The following is a 16163-nucleotide window of genomic DNA, read 5'->3' as shown; positions in this document are numbered from 1 at the left end:
GCTTTATTTCATTAGGCCAAGAGGGCCAATCGTCTATTGAGTACGGGTGCGGTTAATGGTTTCTTGTTTTAGTCCTGTGCTAGACAGGTTCAAAGAAGAGCTTGAAAGGAGCCTATGTCGCGTGGAAGCTTCTCGTGGCACTATCCAGGTGATATCTCTCCTTTACGAGTACCGTGTTTTTTATGCTATATGTGTCTGTGTACTTGTAGGGGATTTTCTTTTCTTGTTGGGGACCAACGTCCAAGGCATGAAGTCCCAGGTTTAGGTTAGGTATGTGTAATATTTCCGCACACTGCGTGCCGTAAATATTGACTTCCCGCACGTCGTGTAAATCTCGTGCAAAGATTATCACTAGTGCCAGCAGCTAATCTATAGCCACACGCGGGAAATGGAGACACTCCACCTTACGAAAATAAGGCCGGGGATTCAATCCTACATAGCCGCGGGAAAACTCCCTCTTGGGAGGAGGATAAGGGGATAAAGGAGGAATTATTGCAAATTTTTTTATTATTCTCCCCAGCCGATGTGTGGCTGGGGGAAAGGGATGGGCTAGGGGAGCACGAGGACGTGGGGGAGAGAGCCATGCAACAGGCCACGTGGGGAGGTCCCCTCTCCCCCCTTGGACTATAAGAACCCCCTCTTGGGGGGGGGGAGAAGAAAAAGAAGGGCGTGAGAGAGAGAAGGTGCCGGACGTGAGAAGGAATGGGCAGAAGACTGTCGTGCGAAGGCCGTCGCCATGTGAAGGAAGTCGCCGTGTGAAGGAGGGAGGTGGCCGTGTGGAGGAAGGACGGCTGTGAGAAGGAGGGGACGGGCTGTGTGAAGGGGAGAGAAGGTCGCCGTGTGGAGGGTGAGAGGAGCTGGAGGAGGTGCCGACGTGAAGGGAGGAGGCCGCCGTGGAGCCGCCGCGCTGCCGCCCAGTCCACCAGCCGCCGCAGCCGCCCAATCCGCCAGTCGCCAGGCCTTCAGTCCGCCGCCGCTGGATTACGATCCCCCTCCTCCTCCACACGTGGACGCTGCTGGAGAAGCTTCTTAAGAAGCTTCTCTAGGAAGCTTCTAAGGGGGCTTCTCAAAGCCCCCTTCCCGTGGAGGCCTTTATAAGCCCATTTTTTTTTACCCCGAGATTCAATCCCCCTTTTCCATTGTATTCCCACACAAGCCCATATTAGCCGGTGTAAGTTTTCCCCCTTCTCGTGGATTTCCAACACAAGCCCCTTCCCACCGATCACCCATAAGCCTTCTAGGCTCGGATTTAAAGCCCCGTTCCACTAGATCCTCCAAAAGTCCAATTTTTCCCCTCGGGTTTCGAAGAGGAAGCCTATAAGGCCTTCCCACCAATCACCCACAAGGCTGGGCCTAGGATTTTTGGGAAGGAGAAGAAGAACTCTAAAGCCCCATTCTTGCAAGGCCCATTCGCAAGAGCTCCTTCCCATAACAAGCTTAAATTCCCACAAGCTTGCTCGAGAAAGCCCCAATTTCCGCAAGCATTTATTAAGTTTCATTTTTTCCACAACTCTTCTGCAAAAAGCCCAAGTTCCAATCCCTAAGGCCTTCCATAAGCCAAATCCCACAAGCCGGTATTTCCTTTTTTCAAGGATCCGTACTTACAAAAAGGATCTTGTACGTATGAGGGAGAAGGGCAAGATCTGGAGGCTGCATTCCGAGGCAAGTCAATTCGTAGACCACAAAGGCAAATCAGAAACGGAATCCACGCCTACGATGGCCCCAAAAAGATCACAAGGTGCGACTGCGGAAGGATCTTCTCCTAGTATTTACGTGGATATTTCACGGAGTCCACAAGTCCAGGTTTTTATCTATTTGGATTCCACACAAAAGTATTGAATTATTCACGATAACTTCACGGATTAGGAAGCACTCATGCATGTTCGAATTCAACTAGTCAAGTTAAATGCAGTTGGAAAATGAATTGGCTGTTTGAACATTTATTAGAAATAGCTTAAGATATGAAAATTGATCATTGGTACATTCAAAGGAATGAATGAAAAGAGCATAAGGTGTCTATGCATTTGTAAGACCTTATCAGCAAGTCTTCCTTTTGTGTATTCAAAAGCGACGAGCCTAGGACAACCGTTGCCTCATTACAAGGTTGAAATTATTGAGGTACACCTTTTTACTAGGCATGGAAAGATTAATGGCATGTCCCATTTTTAGATAGATCTTCCTTGTAATGATTCATGAGGGAAAGTTAACACCCATAAGACGTTATTTGAAAAGGAATAGAGGGGCACGAAAATGATCTATGGACTTGAAAGTGGAATGATTATTTGATGTAAGAAGGACCTAGGGAAGTTAGTGTCCGGATTATCAGGCATTTTTACCTTACCAAGGAAGGATAGGGTTATTGTGAACCATGTGATACGTAGAAGCAGTGAATCGCATGTTTACACGTATTGGTGTAGTTGTAACTGTTGTTCTCCATTAAATCTAGTTTATTACCTTTGGGAAAGGTTCATCCTTGTCGCAGGACAAGTATATTGTGTTGTCTAAATCACATAAACCACACGGGATTCATATGGGCATGGTTCAGACGATATGATAAGTATCCCAAGTGCTAACTAGGGTTTAGTGCGATAAGAATTCGACCTAGTTTTACACTTGTTGCCAAGTCAAAACCCGCAAACCCAAAGATCTTACACACATTCACTAAATGTTGAGTCAATTGGATGCTCATGCATGAAATGATCTAAGGTTTTATCCCAAGGATCATTCGTTTAAAATGATGAAACTCCGACGGAGTTGCCTATTTTTAGGATCATGGGCCAACATAATTAGGAATGGTTTGGAGGATACCCTAAAACCCTGCCACTCGGCTGGAGGTAAATTCCGTGACCGGAAAATGCTAAGCAATTGGTTAGAATGATCCCGTGGAATGATGCAACACATGTGCAAAAAGGTTGCAACATCGTATAGACTTGAGATTTTTCCACAAGAGAGTTTTGTCATCTCTCGAAATGAGGTTGGCAAGTTATTGAAAGAATTTAACTTACAAGAGGATGAGTAATCATCCTGTTACTCACTTTTCTTGGGGATAATTGCCAAGGAAAAGAAAAGTTAGGTATTTGCCTTGAAGCAAATGACCAGACAATAAACTAAAGCGACATGGTCGCTGGAATCTACCACAACAAGACCTAAAGTATTGGTAGGGTATGACCCTAACCCAAGAATGATAGGAATCTTGCCAAGTTGCAATTGATTCCGGATCGAATGCAGGTTGCATTCGGAGAAAAGGAGTCACTCCTTAACAGTTTGCCAGCTAAACGACCATTGGAAATTGATTGTGCTTGTAACAGTTTGGAAAGCACTCTTTGCATTGTTTGCTCAATGAACTAAAGGACGAAAATATATCTAAATACTTCAGGTTGAAGCCTGAAGGGAGAGGCAGCTTCAGTTACCCCCGACTGCCTGCCTGACCCTAACCAAGGGGGTTGTTAGCCGCGCCGGGAACGTGGACCGAACCCGCCGCGAGAGGTCTCTCCGTTGAGTTCTACTTGGAGCAGGAGGACGCTTGGGTGCCAGGGGGGGCTCTGGCCGTAAATCCCTCGCCTTCCGGGCCCTGCACAAGAGACTAACGTGACTCGGGATTGGATCTCGAGGCCCGCATACTAGTCTACGGGCGGAAACTTGGATTAGTGATCCCTGGTGGATTACTGGATAGCCTTCGGGCGGATTATGAATACGCCTACGGGCGGGAACTCCTTGTATTTCAAAGATAACAGGATAAAATGATAATAAGGAAGTTGTTTGACATTGTTTTCTTTATGTCCTGTGATAAGATTACGTGAAGGAACCAGTGCATAACAGGGTTAATCAAAGAAGCTGTTTGTATATGTCAAACTAATGTGGTAGCTAATTACATAACTAAAACAAACCGAGGAAAGTGCGGGGGATGGACCATGGGTCTGTCCTACGGATGGGTGGTCCCGGTTAGCCGGGAACTTTTCTCAAAGTCTTCGACAAACAGAAGGATGATTAACATCTCCGAAACAAGTAACGAGAACGATGACTTAGAATTAACTATTACCCGATTCACGCTGTTTTAGGGGAACGGAATGGGACTATGCCTTATGGCAGAGAGGTCAAGCCTTGCATCCCTCTCGTTTCCCATTCTCCTTGAACCAAGTGCAGCGTGAACCCGCTTCGGACCTGGCGTTTCTGCGTAAAGTAGTTTGCTCGGGTCTGACGCTAGTTGTTGCTAGCTAACAACCAAACAGGAAAACCCAAATTCAGGTCTATCCTAAGTGGGAACGGCCAGGATACTTCCGCTACGTGGCAGACGCGGGAAGACCTAGATCGCAAGTCCCGTAACATTCCATGGGAGTGCCGGGCGGAGCCTTCTAGACATCCTTCCCGATGGACTGCTAAGACGTGTCCGGGATGATTCTAGTGGACACGTTACAGTTGGTATCAGAGCAAACCAACAAAGGATTTGTTTTTAGGAAATTTTAATAAGAGGAAGTAAAGCAAATGTTGTGTCCCAAACATTTCCTTACTTTGAATACTGTCTTGTAGAATTATGAAGCATGGAACAGGTTCTTAGTGTTCCGAGTCATGTTTATGACCGCGATGCATTCCACGGATTATCGACAAAGGGTTGAGATGATGAACATCCTAGATCGCATTTACAATCCATCACCTGTGTACGTGGAATGGAGATGGATGGGTGTTACAGGGATCTATTACATAACTGCCTATCAACCTGCGTACCTTCAAATTAACTTGAAGAGAATCAAGTGGATGGAGGATTTGAAGATCGTAAAGCTGTTCGTCTTTATTGAGGCTCACGCAAACGCGACCCTATGGGTCGGAGGTCGAAGGGTTAACCAGAATAAGTATGTGTACGGGGAAGTGATTCAAAGAATCCCTGCCGACCGAATCAAGGTTTTGGGACGTCATGTGAAGAAGGGATATCAAAGGAAAAGATACCCTAATCTTCCAATGAACTATCGATTCCTGAAAATCGATGACCCCAATCCGTACTATTACTCAGTTCCTGTAGCTGAATGCAACAACATCTTATTCTCCTCGAATTAATGTATTAACTTGTTCCATCGCCCCAAGAAATAATTGTAAGGGCTATGCTGATATGAATGGAATAAAACTTTTTCCCGATTGTCTTGACTATGAATATTGACGTAAAGTGATTTGGTCACTTGGCTGAAGGAATACGGGGACGTAGTTTCTGAAGAGTTAACAAAACGCCCACTTCAAAGAGAAGTAGATCATGAGGTCAAGCCAGTAATAGGAGCTGTGCCAATTGTGAAGAGAACCTATAGAATGTCTATATCGGAAGCAATTGAGTTGAAGGAACAACTCAAGCAACTATTAAACCAAGGCTACATCCGACCTAGCAACTCACCATAGGGAGCTCCAGTCCTATTCCAGAAAAAGAAAGATGGGACACTTCGACTATGTATTGATTACCGTGGGTTGAATCAATCAACAGTCAAGAACAAGTATCCTATTCCTAGAATAGATGAGCTTCTTGATCGCCTTCAAGGTGCAAAGATCTTCTCCAAAATTGATCTCAGGTCAGGCTACTATCAAATCAGGATCAAGGATGAGGACATTCCAAAAACGGCCTTCAATACAAGATATGGGCACTTTGAATTCTTGGTTATGTCATTCGGCCTTACAAATGCACCTGCCACCTTCAATAGACTAATGCAGGATATTTTTAGACCATATCTTGATGATTTCGTGCTTGTCTTCTTCGACGACATTTTAGTCTATTCTAAACAGGAAGAAGATCATGAACCTCAACTACGGATTGTTTTGGAGACAATGAGGTCTCATAAGCTGTATGCAAAAATGAAGAAGTGTGCATTCTTCAAACGTCAGATTGAATATCTAGGATTCATAGTATCATCAGAAGGGATATCAGTAGATCCAGCCAAAGTCAGAGATGTGCTTGAATGGCCAATACCATTATCCGTCAAAGAGATACGCAGTTTTCTTGGCTTGACAGGATGGTATAGGGTCTTTATCAAAAACTATGCTTTGATTGCAGCACCTCTTACAGACTTACTAAAGAAGCAGACTTCCATTACATGGTCTACTCCCGAGCAAAATAGCTTCGACCAATTGAAGCAATGTTTAGTATCAGCACCTATTCTGAAACTTCCTGATCTCAATAAGAAGTTCGAAGTAGTAACTGATGCCAGCATTCTTGCCTTGGGGTGTGTTCTTATGCAGGAAGGTCATCCAGTAGCATATTCTTCAAGGAAATTGAAGAGTCACGAAAAGAATTATGCCACACATGATCTGGAGTTATTAGCTGTCATCCATGCTCTAAAGCTTTGGAGACACTACCTGTTGGGTAACAAGTTCACTCTAGTAACCGATCATAAGAGCCTCAAATGGGTTTTTTCCCAGAACGAGCTCAATATGAGGCAACGTCGATGGATTGAGGTATTGGAGGAATATGATTTTGAAATCAAGTATCGACCAGGGAAGGAGAATGTGGTTGCCGATGCACTCAGTCGCAAGGCATTCCTAAACTCCCTAATCTTGCAAAATCTATCAATAGCTAGATCTCTAGCTACAGAGGTGTCCATGCCAAACGACCTAATACTTGAGCTAGCTAAGAGGAAGGATGCCATGATCTAGCCTATCAAAGGATGCTAAGGGAAGTCTCTATCAAGGACCAGGAACAAAAGCTAGAGGCTAAGTATCATGAATTCTCTGTCAGTTGTGGACTTGTCTACTATAGGACAAGAGTATGTATACGAGCAAGCCAGTTATTTAAATAGAAGATATTGTGCGAAGCTCATGATTTCACTTTCTCGGGACATCAAAGCTGCGGAGGATAGACAGAAGGCATACACGGATTTGAAGTGTCAAGATAGAATATTTGAGGAAGGAGACATGGTCTTCATTCATGTATGCCCAAAGAAGAGTTCTCTATCCTTAGGAGATTGCAGGAAGCTAAGTCCAAGGTATTGTGGACGATACAAGATCCTCAAGTCCTTAAGACCTAATGTTTATAGACTGCAACTCCCTGAAAACCTAAAGGTTCATAATGTATTCCATAACAGTCTATTGAGGAATGAAGTATGTACCTAGCCCAAATCAGGTACTTGATGACCAACAAATTGTAATGCCTAGTCAAGGAGTCCTTGAACTAAGACCGGAAAAGACTTTAGATATCAGAGAGAGACAGTTAAGATCTGGAACCTTGAAAGAATGCCTCGTCCAGTAGGAGGATGCTACCTGGATGGATGAAAGCTCTCTCAATCTTCGATATCCCCAGTTTATCTCGAGATGAGGACATCTCGATTCTTCTAAGGGGGAGAGAATGTAATATTTCCACACACTGCGTGCCGTAAATATTGACTTCCCGCACGTCGTGTAAATCTCGTGCAAAGATTATCACTAGTGCCAGCAGCTAATCTATAGCCACACGCGGGAAATGGAGACACTCCACCTTACGAAAATAAGGCCGGGGATTCAATCCTACATAGCCGCGGGAAAACTCCCTCTTGGGAGGAGGATAAGGGGATAAAGGAGGAATTATTGCAAATTTTTTTATTATTCTCCCCAGCCGATGTGTGGCTGGGGGAAAGGGATGGGCTAGGGGAGCATGAGGACGTGGGGGAGAGAGCCATGCAACAGGCCACGTGGGGAGGTCCCCTCTCCCCCCTTGGACTATAAGAACCCCCTCTTGGGGGGGGGGGAGAAGAAAAAGAAGGGCGTGAGAGAGAGAAGGTGCCGGACGTGAGAAGGAATGGGCAGAAGACTGTCGTGCGAAGGCCGTCGCCATGTGAAGGAAGTCGCCGTGTGAAGGAGGGAGGTGGCCGTGTGGAGGAAGGACGGCTGTGAGAAGGAGGGGACGGGCTGTGTGAAGGGGAGAGAAGGTCGCCGTGTGGAGGGTGAGAGGAGCTGGAGGAGGTGCCGACGTGAAGGGAGGAGGCCGCCGTGGAGCCGCCGCGCTGCCGCCCAGTCCACCAGCCGCCGCAGCCGCCCAATCCGCCAGTCGCCAGGCCTTCAGTCCGCCGCCGCTGGATTACGATCCCCCTCCTCCTCCACACGTGGACGCTGCTGGAGAAGCTTCTTAAGAAGCTTCTCTAGGAAGCTTCTAAGGGGGCTTCTCAAAGCCCCCTTCCCGTGGAGGCCTTTATAAGCCCATTTTTTTTTACCCCGGGATTCAATCCCCCTTTTCCATTGTATTCCCACACAAGCCCATATTAGCCGGTGTAAGTTTTCCCCCTTCTCGTGGATTTCCAACACAAGCCCCTTCCCACCGATCACCCATAAGCCTTCTAGGCTCGGATTTAAAGCCCCGTTCCACTAGATCCTCCAAAAGTCCAATTTTTCCCCTCGGGTTTCGAAGAGGAAGCCTATAAGGCCTTCCCACCAATCACCCACAAGGCTGGGCCTAGGATTTTTGGGAAGGAGAAGAAGAACTCTAAAGCCCCATTCTTGCAAGGCCCATTCGCAAGAGCTCCTTCCCATAACAAGCTTAAATTCCCACAAGCTTGCTCGAGAAAGCCCCAATTTCCACAAGCATTTATTAAGTTTCATTTTTTCCACAACTCTTCTGCAAAAAGCCCAAGTTCCAATCCCTAAGGCCTTCCATAAGCCAAATCCCACAAGCCGGTATTTCCTTTTTTCAAGGATCCGTACTTACAAAAAGGATCTTGTACGTATGAGGGAGAAGGGCAAGATCTGGAGGCTGCATTCCGAGGCAAGTCAATTCGTAGACCACAAAGGCAAATCAGAAACGAAATCCACGCCTACGATGGCCCCAAAAAGATCACAAGGTGCGACTGCGGAAGGATCTTCTCCTAGTATTTACGTGGATATTTCACGGAGTCCACAAGTCCAGGTTTTTATCTATTTGGATTCCACACAAAAGTATTGAATTATTCACGATAACTTCACGGATTAGGAAGCACTCATGCATGTTCGAATTCAACTAGTCAAGTTAAATGCAGTTGGAAAATGAATTGGCTGTTTGAACATTTATTAGAAATAGCTTAAGATATGAAAATTGATCATTGGTACATTCAAAGGAATGAATGAAAAGAGCATAAGGTGTCTATGCATTTGTAAGACCTTATCAGCAAGTCTTCCTTTTGTGTATTCAAAAGCGACGAGCCTAGGACAACCGTTGCCTCATTACAAGGTTGAAATTATTGAGGTACACCTTTTTACTAGGCATGGAAAGATTAATGGCATGTCCCATTTTTAGATAGATCTTCCTTGTAATGATTCATGAGGGAAAGTTAACACCCATAAGACGTTATTCGAAAAGGAATAGAGGGGCACGAAAATGATCTATGGACTTGAAAGTGGAATGATTATTTGATGTAAGAAGGACCTAGGGAAGTTAGTGTCCGGATTATCAGGCATTTTTACCTTACCAAGGAAGGATAGGGTTATTGTGAACCATGTGATACGTAGAAGCAGTGAATCGCATGTTTACACGTATTGGTGTAGTTGTAACTGTTGTTCTCCATTAAATCTAGTTTATTACCTTTGGGAAAGGTTCATCCTTGTCGCAGGACAAGTATATTGTGTTGTCTAAATCACATAAACCACACGGGATTCATATGGGCATGGTTCAGACGATATGATAAGTATCCCAAGTGCTAACTAGGGTTTAGTGCGATAAGAATTCGACCTAGTTTTACACTTGTTACCAAGTCAAAACCCGCAAACCCAAAGATCTTACACACATTCACTAAATGTTGAGTCAATTGGATGCTCATGCATGAAATGATCTAAGGTTTTATCCCAAGGATCATTCGTTTAAAATGATGAAACTCCGACGGAGTTGCCTATTTTTAGGATCATGGGCCAACATAATTAGGAATGGTTTGGAGGATACCCTAAAACCCTGCCACTCGGCTGGAGGTAAATTCCGTGACCGGAAAACGCTAAGCAATTGGTTAGAATGATCCCGTGGAATGATGCAACACATGTGCAAAAAGGTTGCAACATCGTATAGACTTGAGATTTGTCCACAAGAGAGTTTTGTCATCTCTCGAAATGAGGTTGGCAAGTTATTGAAAGAATTTAACTTACAAGAGGATGAGTAATCATCCTGTTACTCACTTTTCTTGGGGATAATTGCCAAGGAAAAGGAAAGTTAGGTATTTGCCTTGAAGCAAATGACCAGACAATAAACTAAAGCGACATGGTCGCTGGAATCTACCACAACAAGACCTAAAGTATTGGTAGGGTATGACCCTAACCCAAGAATGATAGGAATCTTGCCAAGTTGCAATTGATTCCGGATCGAATGCAGGTTGCATTCGGAGAAAAGGAGTCACTCCTTAACAGTTTGCCAGCTAAACGACCATTGGAAATTGATTGTGCTTGTAACAGTTTGGAAAGCACTCTTTGCATTGTTTGCTCAATGAACTAAAGGACGAAAATATATCTAAATACTTCAGGTTGAAGCCTGAAGGGAGAGGCAGCTTCAGTTACCCCCGACTGCCTGCCTGACCCTAACCAAGGGGGTTGTTAGCCGCGCCGGGAACGTGGACCGAACCCGCCGCGAGAGGTCTCTCCGTTGAGTTCTACTTGGAGCAGGAGGACGCTTGGGTGCCAGGGGGGGCTCTGGCCGTAAATCCCTCGCCTTCCGGGCCCTGCACAAGAGACTAACGTGACTCGGGATTGGATCTTGAGGCCCGCATACTAGTCTACGGGCGGAAACTTGGATTAGTGATCCCTGGTGGATTACTGGATAGCCTTCGGGCGGATTATGAATACGCCTACGGGCGGGAACTCCTTGTATTTCAAAGATAACAGGATAAAATGATAATAAGGAAGTTGTTTGACATTGTTTTCTTTATGTCCTGTGATAAGATTACGTGAAGGAACCAGTGCATAACAGGGTTAATCAAAGAAGCTGTTTGTATATGTCAAACTAATGTGGTAGCTAATTACATAACTAAAACAAACCGAGGAAAGTGCGGGGGATGGACCATGGGTCTGTCCTACGGATGGGTGGTCCCGGTTAGCCGGGAACTTTTCTCAAAGTCTTTGACGAACAGAAGGATGATTAACATCTCCGAAACAAGTAATGAGAACGATGACTTAGAATTAACTATTACCCGATTCATGCTGTTTTAGGGGAACGGAATGGGACTATGCCTTATGGCAGAGAGGTCAAGCCTTGCATCCCTCTCGTTTCCCATTCTCCTTGAACCAAGTGCAGCGTGAACCCGCTTCGGACCTGGCGTTTCTGCGTAAAGTAGTTTGCTCGGGTCTGACGCTAGTTGTTGCTAGCTAACAACCAAACAGGAAAACCCAAATTCAGGTCGATCCTAAGTGGGAACGGCCAGGATACTTCCGCTACGTGGCAGACGCGGGAAGACCTAGATCGCAAGTCCCGTAACATTCCATGGGAGTGCCGGGCGGAGCCTTCTAGACATCCTTCCCGATGGACTCCTAAGACGTGTCCCGGATGATTCTAGTGGACACGTTACAGTTGGTATCAGAGCAAACCAACAAAGGATTTGTTTTTAGGAAATTTTAATAAGAGGAAGTAAAGCAAATGTTGTGTCCCAAACATTTCCTTACTTTGAATACTGTCTTGTAGAATTATGAAGCATGGAACAGGTTCTTAGTGTTCCGAGTCATGTTTATGACCGCGATGCATTCCACGGATTATCGACAAAGGGTTGAGATGATGAACATCCTAGATCGCATTTACAATCCATCACCTGTGTACGTGGAATGGAGATGGATGGGTGTTACAGGGATCTATTACATAACTGCCTATCAACCTGCGTACCTTCAAATTAACTTGAAGAGAATCAAGTGGATGGAGGATTTGAAGATCGTAAAGCTGTTCGTCTTTATTGAGGCTCACGCAAACGCGACCCTATGGGTCGGAGGTCGAAGGGTTAACCAGAATAAGTATGTGTACGGGGAAGTGATTCAAAGAATCCCTGCCGACCGAATCAAGGTTTTGGGACGTCATGTGAAGAAGGGATATCAAAGGAAAAGATACCCTAATCTTCCAATGAACTATCGATTCCTGAAAATCGATGACCCCAATCCGTACTATTACTCAGTTCCTGTAGCTGAATGCAACAACATCTTATTCTCCTCGAATTAATGTATTAACTTGTTCCATCGCCCCAAGAAATAATTGTAAGGGCTATGCTGATATGAATGGAATAAAACTTTTTCCCGATTGTCTTGACTATGAATATTGACGTAAAGTGATTTGGTCACTTGGCTGAAGGAATACGGGGACGTAGTTTCTGAAGAGTTAACAAAACGCCCACTTCAAAGAGAAGTAGATCATGAGGTCAAGCCAGTAATAGGAGCTGTGCCAATTGTGAAGAGAACCTATAGAATGTCTATATCGGAAGCAATTGAGTTGAAGGAACAACTCAAGCAACTATTAAACCAAGGCTACATCCGACCTAGCAACTCACCATGGGGAGCTCCAGTCCTATTCCAGAAAAAGAAAGATGGGACACTTCGACTATGTATTGATTACCGTGGGTTGAATCAATCAACAGTCAAGAACAAGTATCCTATTCCTAGAATAGATGAGCTTCTTGATCGCCTTCAAGGTGCAAAGATCTTCTCCAAAATTGATCTCAGGTCAGGCTACTATCAAATCAGGATCAAGGATGAGGACATTCCAAAAACGGCCTTCAATACAAGATATGGGCACTTTGAATTCTTGGTTATGTCATTCGGCCTTACAAATGCACCTGCCACCTTCAATAGACTAATGCAGGATATTTTTAGACCATATCTTGATGATTTCGTGCTTGTCTTCTTCGACGACATTTTAGTCTATTCTAAACAGGAAGAAGATCATGAACCTCAACTACGGATTGTTTTGGAGACAATGAGGTCTCATAAGCTGTATGCAAAAATGAAGAAGTGTGCATTCTTCAAACGTCAGATTGAATATCTAGGATTCATAGTATCATCAGAAGGGATATCAGTAGATCCAGCCAAAGTCAGAGATGTGCTTGAATGGCCAATACCATTATCCGTCAAAGAGATACGCAGTTTTCTTGGCTTGACAGGATGGTATAGGGTCTTTATCAAAAACTATGCTTTGATTGCAGCACCTCTTACAGACTTACTAAAGAAGCAGACTTCCATTACATGGTCTACTCCCGAGCAAAATAGCTTCGACCAATTGAAGCAATGTTTAGTATCAGCACCTATTCTGAAACTTCCTGATCTCAATAAGGAGTTCGAAGTAGTAACTGATGCCAGCATTCTTGCCTTGGGGTGTGTTCTTATGCAGGAAGGTCATCCAGTAGCATATTCTTCAAGGAAATTGAAGAGTCACGAAAAGAATTATGCCACACATGATCTGGAGTTATTAGCTGTCATCCATGCTCTAAAGCTTTGGAGACACTACCTGTTGGGTAACAAGTTCACTCTAGTAACCGATCATAAGAGCCTCAAATGGGTTTTTTCCCAGAACGAGCTCAATATGAGGCAACGTCGATGGATTGAGGTATTGGAGGAATATGATTTTGAAATCAAGTATCGACCAGGGAAGGAGAATGTGGTTGCCGATGCACTCAGTCGCAAGGCATTCCTAAACTCCCTAATCTTGCAAAATCTATCAATAGCTAGATCTCTAGCTACAGAGGTGTCCATGCCAAACGACCTAATACTTGAGCTAGCTAAGAGGAAGGATGCCATGATCTAGCCTATCAAAGGATGCTAAGGGAAGTCTCTATCAAGGACCAGGAACAAAAGCTAGAGGCTAAGTATCATGAATTCTCTGTCAGTTGTGGACTTGTCTACTATAGGACAAGAGTATGTATACGAGCAAGCCAGTTATTTAAATAGAAGATATTGTGCGAAGCTCATGATTTCACTTTCTCGGGACATCAAAGCTGCGGAGGATAGACAGAAGGCATACACGGATTTGAAGTGTCAAGATAGAATATTTGAGGAAGGAGACATGGTCTTCATTCATGTATGCCCAAAGAAGAGTTCTCTATCCTTAGGAGATTGCAGGAAGCTAAGTCCAAGGTATTGTGGACGATACAAGATCCTCAAGTCCTTAAGACCTAATGTTTATAGACTGCAACTCCCTGAAAACCTAAAGGTTCATAATGTATTCCATAACAGTCTATTGAGGAATGAAGTATGTACCTAGCCCAAATCAGGTACTTGATGACCAACAAATTGTAATGCCTAGTCAAGGAGTCCTTGAACTAAGACCGGAAAAGACTTTAGATATCAGAGAGTGACAGTTAAGATCTGGAACCTTGAAAGAATGCCTCGTCCAGTAGGAGGATGCTACCTGGATGGATGAAAGCTCTCTCAATCTTCGATATCCCCAGTTTATCTCGAGATGAGGACATCTCGATTCTTCTAAGGGGGAGAGAATGTAATATTTCCCCACACTGCGTGCCGTAAATATTGACTTCCCGCACGTCGTGTAAATCTCGTGCAAAGATTATCACTAGTGCCAGCAGCTAATCTATAGCCACACGCGGGAAATGGAGACACTCCACCTTACGAAAATAAGGCCGGGGATTCAATCCTACATAGCCGCGGGAAAACTCCCTCTTGGGAGGAGGATAAGGGGATAAAGGAGGAATTATTGCAAATTTTTTTATTATTCTCCCCAGCCGATGTGTGGCTGGGGGAAAGGGATGGGCTAGGGGAGCATGAGGACGTGGGGGAGAGAGCCATGCAACAGGCCACATGGGGAGGTCCCCTCTCCCCCCTTGGACTATAAGAACCCCCTCTTGGGGGGGGGGGAGAAGAAAAAGAAGGGCGTGAGAGAGAGAAGGTGCCGGACGTGAAAAGGAATGGGCAGAAGACTGTCGTGCGAAGGCCGTCGCCATGTGAAGGAAGTCGCCGTGTGAAGGAGGGAGGTGGCCGTGTGGAGGAAGGACGGCTGTGAGAAGGAGGGGACGGGCTGTGTGAAGGGGAGAGAAGGTCGCCGTGTGGGGGGTGAGAGGAGCTGGAGGAGGTGCCGACGTGAAGGGAGGAGGCCGCCGTGGAGCCGCCGCGCTGCCGCCCAGTCCACCAGCCGCCGCAGCCGCCCAATCCGCCAGTCGCCAGGCCTTCAGTCCGCCGCCGCTGGATTACGATCCCCCTCCTCCTCCACACGTGGACGCTGCTGGAGAAGCTTCTTAAGAAGCTTCTCTAGGAAGCTTCTAAGGGGGCTTCTCAAAGCCCCCTTCCCGTGGAGGCCTTTATAAGCCCATTTTTTTTTACCCCGGGATTCAATCCCCCTTTTCCATTGTATTCCCACACAAGCCCATATTAGCCGGTGTAAGTTTTCCCCCTTCTCGTGGATTTCCAACACAAGCCCCTTCCCACCGATCACCCATAAGCCTTCTAGGCTCGGATTTAAAGCCCCGTTCCACTAGATCCTCCAAAAGTCCAATTTTTCCCCTCGGGTTTCGAAGAGGAAGCCTATAAGGCCTTCCCACCAATCACCCACAAGGCTGGGCCTAGGATTTTTGGGAAGGAGAAGAAGAACTCTAAAGCCCCATTCTTGCAAGGCCCATTCGCAAGAGCTCCTTCCCATAACAAGCTTAAATTCCCACAAGCTTGCTCGAGAAAGCCCCAATTTCCGCAAGCATTTATTAAGTTTCATTTTTTCCACAACTCTTCTGCAAAAAGCCCAAGTTCCAATCCCTAAGGCCTTCCATAAGCCAAATCCCACAAGCCGGTATTTCCTTTTTTCAAGGATCCGTACTTACAAAAAGGATCTTGTACGTATGAGGGAGAAGGGCAAGATCTGGAGGCTGCATTCCGAGGCAAGTCAATTCGTAGACCACAAAGGCAAATCAGAAACGAAATCCACGCCTACGATGGCCCCAAAAAGATCACAAGGTGCGACTGCGGAAGGATCTTCTCCTAGTATTTACGTGGATATTTCACGGAGTCCACAAGTCCAGGTTTTTATCTATTTGGATTCCACACAAAAGTATTGAATTATTCACGATAACTTCACGGATTAGGAAGCACTCATGCATGTTCGAATTCAACTAGTCAAGTTAAATGCAGTTGGAAAATGAATTGGCTGTTTGAACATTTATTAGAAATAGCTTAAGATATGAAAATTGATCATTGGTACATTCAAAGGAATGAATGAAAAGAGCATAAGGTGTCTATGCATTTGTAAGACCTTATCAGCAAGTCTTCCTTTTGTGTATTCAAAAGCGACGAGCCTAGGACAA

This window comes from Lygodium microphyllum, chromosome 10 (genome assembly GCF_053477565.2).
Source record: "Lygodium microphyllum isolate KBCC chromosome 10, Lygodium_microphyllum_v1.1.10, whole genome shotgun sequence".
Taxonomy (NCBI): domain Eukaryota; kingdom Viridiplantae; phylum Streptophyta; class Polypodiopsida; order Schizaeales; family Lygodiaceae; genus Lygodium; species Lygodium microphyllum.
Note: the sequence above shows the minus strand (reverse complement) of the source record.